We start from the raw sequence: 6,066 nt of genomic DNA, 5'->3' as shown, positions 1-6,066 counted from the left end.
GCCCCGCCGCCGCTCCATATTACTACAGTGATAGAAGGTAGTTAGAAAATATTTTGACTACGGTAAATTCCCAATTTTGATGACTAGAAAAGGCTCTCTCTATATAACTAGTTATTCTGGGGGCTGGAGAGATGGCTCAGAGGTTAGGAGCACTGGCTGCTCTTCAGAGGTCCTGCGTTCAATTTCCAGGATCCATATGGTGGCTCACAACTATCTATACTGAGACCTGGTGACCTCTCTTCTGATTTGTGTATACAAATACACAGTGATGGAGTGCAGACCCTCAGCAGGCTCTTGACCAGTCTGCTGTTTCACATCCTGTTTGAGCAGAGATGCAATGCTAGACAAGGTGGGTGTGGTTCCATCCTTGAGGCATCACCGGTAACACACATCCATACACAGCACAGCATGAAATGTGAACAGTATGCACCTAAGCCAAGTTCTATACAGAAGGCGAGGGCCGCTCCTCACCTGGGCTTCTGTTTATTTGAAACAGGAGAGGTGTACTGTCCCATTTGGGAAATAGACTAATGGAACCAGGCAGTGGTGGCGCACATCTTTAGTCCCAGCACTAGGGAGGCAGAGGCAGGTGGATCTCTGTGAGTTCCAGAACAGCCAGAGACCTTGTCTCAAAAAACCATTTACTAACAGAGTATTGGCTTTATGTGGTATAGGGAAACCAGGGGCATTTTTGTTTGTTTTTGTTATTATTATTATTATGGTTTTTCGAGAAAGGGTTTATCTGTGTAACAGTCCTGGCAGAGTAATCCAGGCTTGATTTGGACTTAGTGGCAGCCTGAGCTTGTTTTGTTTTAACCCAGAAAAAGCTGTTTCTGAGCCGGGCAGTGGTGGCGCACGCCTTTAATCCCAGCACTTGGGAGGCAGAGGCAGGCGGATCTCTGTGAGTTCGAGACCAGCCTGGTCTACAGAGCTAGTTCCAGGACAGGCTCCAAAGCCACAGAGAAACCCTGTCTTGAAAAACCAAAAAAAAAAAAAAAAAAAAAAAAGAGCGGTTTCTGTGTAGCTGTTTGTGTATGTGCACACACATGCGTGGAGAGCAGAGCTCGACACCAGCCGTCTAAATTAACCTCTACCTTGTAATTTAATTTTTATGTGGGTGCCGGGTGTCATGGCTGGCACACAAAGATCAGAATCTTCAGGAATAGATTCTCTTCTCCCACCATGTCGGTCCCAGGGATTGAACCCAGGTTGTCAAGATTGGCAGAGGTGGGATTACCTGCCTGTCCATCCACTTTATTTATTTAGAGACAGGCTTATCTGTAGAGCGCTGGCTGTCCTGGAACTCGCTCTGTAGACCAGGCTGGCTTTGAACTCAGAGATCTGCCTGCTTCTGCCTCCTGAGTGCCATCCACCTTATGTTTTCTGGGGGGAGGGGTGGTTTTTGTTTTTTTTGAGACAGTCTCTCACAGAACCTGAAGCTCACCCATTTGGCTACACTAACCGACCAATGAGCTTCAGGGATACTGTCTGTCCATCTGTCCCACACTGTCAGCACCTCAACTTCTTGTGATATGCAGTAGCTTCTGGCTTTTACATGGGTGCTGGGGATCTGAACTCAGGTTTTCCAAGCACTTTACCGGCCACACGGGCAGAAATCCTGAGAGGATTCCTGCAGTGTTGGGAGCTGGTGGGGCCTCAGAACCAGACCCTGAATTCTCTATGAGTGGCTTGTTTTTCCTGTGTTTGCAGCTGCTCTGAGCAGGCTGCAGCTGCTCTGAGCACGAGATCCTGATGGCAGGGGAGTGGACTCTGATGAGTCTCAGCTGAAAGAGCCCAAGAGCTGGGGCATTGCTATCGGTTAAGGATCCCTATACAAAGCGTCCCCTGAGCTCAGTAAAGTTGGCACTCTTGTTGCTGGGGAATTGAACTCAGGACCTCTGGAAGAGCAGTCAATGCTCTTAACCTCTGAGCCATCTCTCCAGTCCTAAGTTGGCAATCGTATCAGGAGTGACCCGTCTCTGTATCTCTGTGTGTTTTGTATTTTTTTAAGTCTCTCAGCCCAGTTCCTGGCTCGTGCAACTGGTCCTGTAGTGATGCGGAGGTCTGACGGTCCAGAGCTACAGGTCCAGAGCTACAGGTACCGTGCCATATAGAGCATAGTACAGGACCACTTCGGTTCTAACACTGAAGCTATCTGGTTTCTTTGGTAGCTGCTTTACATGTTTGAACAAATTCTGCAAGGTTGGTGCAAACCAAATTGGCTATAGTAATCTTTAAAATATTTTCTTCATTTTAAGAAATTTTGTGTATTATGGGTGTTTTTGCTCTTGTCTGTACACCATGTGCCTACAGTGTCCTCAGAGGCTAGAAGAGGGCCTTCGATGCTCCTGGGACTGTAGACAGGCTGAGCTGCCAAGTGTGTGTTTGAACCTGATTCTCTGGAGGAACAGCAAGTGTTCTTAACCACAGAACCATCTCTCCAGTCCCTATAGTAGCCCTCCTCCTTTGTTAAGGGCTTTTTTTGAGACAAGGTTTCTCTGTATATATCAGAAGTGTGCCTGCCTCTGCCTCCCAAGTGTTGTGTTAAAGGCACACACGGCCACAGCCCAGCCCCTACAGTAGCCCTTTGATGCACATCTCTCTAGTCCTGAACTGGAAAAACAAAGCCAGTGTTTGAAAATTCTGCCTGTGGTAGCATAGGCCTTTAATCCCAGGACTCGGGGTACCAAGGTAGACAGCTCACTAACAGTTGTAGGCCAGTTTGGTCAACATATCTAGTTCCAGTCAGAGGTACAGCAACCAAGAATTCAGCGTGAAGTATGTATCACCATGCAGGGCCTGAAGAGCCAGCCACTTGGTTCCTTCCTTGTGTTTTAGGTCTCTGTGGTTGGTTCTGTACCATGTTACCTTTTGGAGCAGACAAGGGGACGTGAATGATAGCAAACACCAGAGTGGTGACCATTCTGAAACTGCTGGCACGTGTGTTTGGTAAACACACTTGGCATCTGAGGCTGAGGTGAGGTGAATTCAAGGCCAGGCTGGTTATATGACCAGATCATTTCTCAAAAAAAAATAAACCTACCAAAATGAGTTAGAGCCAATGTGTATCATGTCAAACCCCAGTCCTGAGATGAGTACCGAAAGTTCTAGTGGTGTATTTTTGTCCCGCAATTGTTAGGTTTCTATTGCTGTGACTAAAAGCACCTTGGGGAGGAAAGGGTCTTTCAGCTTATCACCCTTAGGTCCCACTTCATCACTGAGGGAAGTCAGGCCAGGAACATAGAGGCAGAAGCCATGGAGGATGCTGTTTCCTCGCTAGTTTACTTTTTTTTTTATGCAGTTCAGGACTACCAGCTCTGCCCACTGTGGACTGGGCCCATCAATCACTAATCAAGAAAATGCCTTCAAACGCATGTCCACAGGCCAATCTTAGATTTTCGCCATTAAGATCCCCTCTTCCAATGGGCAGTGGTGGTGCAAGAGGCGAATGGACCTCACTTTGAGACCATCCTGGTCTACAGAGTTCCAGGACAGCCAGGGCTGTTACAAAAAAAACCCTCTTCCCAAACATCCATGTCATGTTAACAAACACCTGGCACATTGATGGACCATCTGAATATTTACAAATCTCAATTACTACCTTTAGTGGGGCATAAATGTTCTCCTGATAGTCTTTGCTTATATACAAGCAAGAGGGCCAATTGGCAAGAGTAGTTGAGGCCACTGGGGAACACCTTTATGGAATAAACACTGGAGACATCTATTATTACAAAGCTATTTTCTTAGGTAAACTATGTAACTGTTAAATAGGGTGTTAGCATGACACTGCCATGCTGAGATCTGGAGAAGTTGGCAGCATTTTTAACTGAATTTTAGATGGATTGACTTGGCCAAAGATACTGTGTAAAAACCCAAAAGAGCCTGTACTACGTGCTATACGGTATTACACATGTAGCCACCACTACAGGACTTACTGTGCTACTACAGGACAGTATGCAACGGGAACTGGGCTGAGAGACTTAAAAGCACACACACACACACACACACACACATACACACGGGTCATCCTTGATACAAGAATGCCAAGTTTATTGTGCTCAGGGGAAGCTTATATAGGGCTCTCCATGCCCCAGCTCTCGGGATCTTTCAGCTGCAGACCCACCAGCCTGCCATCAAGGTCTCGTGCTCAGAGCAGCTGCAAGCATAGGAAAGACAAGCTGCTCACAGGGAATTCAGGGTCTGGGAGTCCACAGCCCCCAACAGTACTGTAGTTAGTTTAGTGGGTGGATCCACCCAAGACGTCTGTTCTCAAGAGGACCTTAAGCTTTCTATTTCCCAAAATGCTGACGTGAATACTGCAAAGCTTTAAAGCATTATGCTAATGTGTACTTTCCCTCTGACGGCCTGGTTTCCTAGGAATGAACTGAAAGATTGCTCTGGAACCGTGCATATGTGTGGACGTGAAACGTCAGGACCTCAATTTAGGTTTGCACCTTAACTCTGAAAGGATCCCTTTGGACTCCTGGAACCACCAGATGTCGGGAGACAGAGTAAGCTAACGCCTAGAAGGGACGTTTTCTTAGCATTTTCCAGGCACTAGTGCAAATTCACCCTGAGATCCATGGCTCTCTCTCTCCTGGCTTATGCCTTTACTTGATGGGATCATGCTGCAATTAGACCTCCTTCAAGCGCTTGCTGCTTCAGCTGCCTTGACTCCACTTTACTGGAGGGGGCATTCTTGCTGAGTGAAGTGTGGTGGCTAATCTTTTTATGAATGTGTAGACAACAGGGCGCTGTGTAAGCAAGTTAGCATACAGACTCTGACCATTCCATCTGATACACACCAGTATGCTCCAGTCTGGACTGTATACACACAGCTACCTGCTGAATGCTAACAGATCTTTCCTTCTGGCAGGAATAGGAACTTAAGGCCCCGCAGAAGATGTGTGGAGGGCAGAAACCAGGGTGATGGTGCTTTGCTCGTTAAGAATGTGAACCAAGGCCTGGAGAGATGGCTCAGTGGTTAAGAGCATTGCCTGTTCTTCCAAAGGTCCTGAGTTCAATTCCCGACCACCACATGGTGGCTCACAACCACCTGAAATGAGATCTGATGCCCTCTTCTGACCTGCAGGCAGACACACAAGACAGAATATTGTATACATAATAAATAAATAGATAAATATTAAAAAAAAAACAAAAACAACGTGAACCAAAGGGGGAAATGGCTCAAGTTTATCTGGAGAAGGGGGAGGCTGTGAATTCTATCTGCAATGGGCACACCTCTGTACTAAAAATTCTCCCTTTTAGCACCGGCAAAGACTAATTTAAAGAAAAGTTTTTTTTTTAAAATATTTATTTATTATATATACAATATTCTGTGTGCATGTCTGCAGGCCAGAAGAGGGCACCAGACCTCTTTACAGATGGTTGTGAGCCACCATGTGGTTGCCGGGAATTGAACTCAGGACCTTTGGAAGAGCAGGCAATGCTCTTAACCACTGAGCCATCTCTCCAGCCCCAAGAAAAGTTTTTATACATTTATGTGGAGCCACAGCAAGGGGAAATTGGATCCCCTCGAAGTGGAGTTACAGATGGCTGTGAGCCACCACGTGGGTGCTGGGAACTGAATGCTGACCCTCTAGAAGAGCAACAGTGCTCGTAACCACTGAGCCATTATGAGCCTCCAGTCCACATTAATGACGGTGGGGAACTGCTATTCCTAGGTGCAGCAGTCTGCCTCCAGATGAAGAGGAAGCTGGGGCTTTCTGACCGCTGAGAAGGATGAGCCAAAACTCCTGCTCCATGGTACTGAACGAGGTAAGTGGCTAGCTAACATTAGATGTTGGGGACTATTATTTCCAGGTGTCTAACTTTTGTTTCACTTTGTGAAGCTGTGTTATTGTGCCTGTCTAAAACACCTAATGGTCCTAATAAAGAGATGAATGGCCAATATAGCAAGGATAGGCAGGGCTGGCAGGCAGAGATTATAAATAGGAGAAATCTGAGAGGACAAGAACAAGAGGACATCGGGGGCCAGCCACCCAGCGAGTAAGGAGGAAAGGTATACAGAATAAGAGAAAGATACAAGCCCAGAAGCAAAAGATA

The sequence above is a fragment of the Microtus pennsylvanicus genome, chromosome 1, assembly GCF_037038515.1.
Source record: "Microtus pennsylvanicus isolate mMicPen1 chromosome 1, mMicPen1.hap1, whole genome shotgun sequence".
Lineage (NCBI taxonomy): Eukaryota > Metazoa > Chordata > Mammalia > Rodentia > Cricetidae > Microtus > Microtus pennsylvanicus.
The sequence above is the reverse complement of the archived record's forward strand: the minus strand, read 5'-3'. Positions refer to the sequence as shown.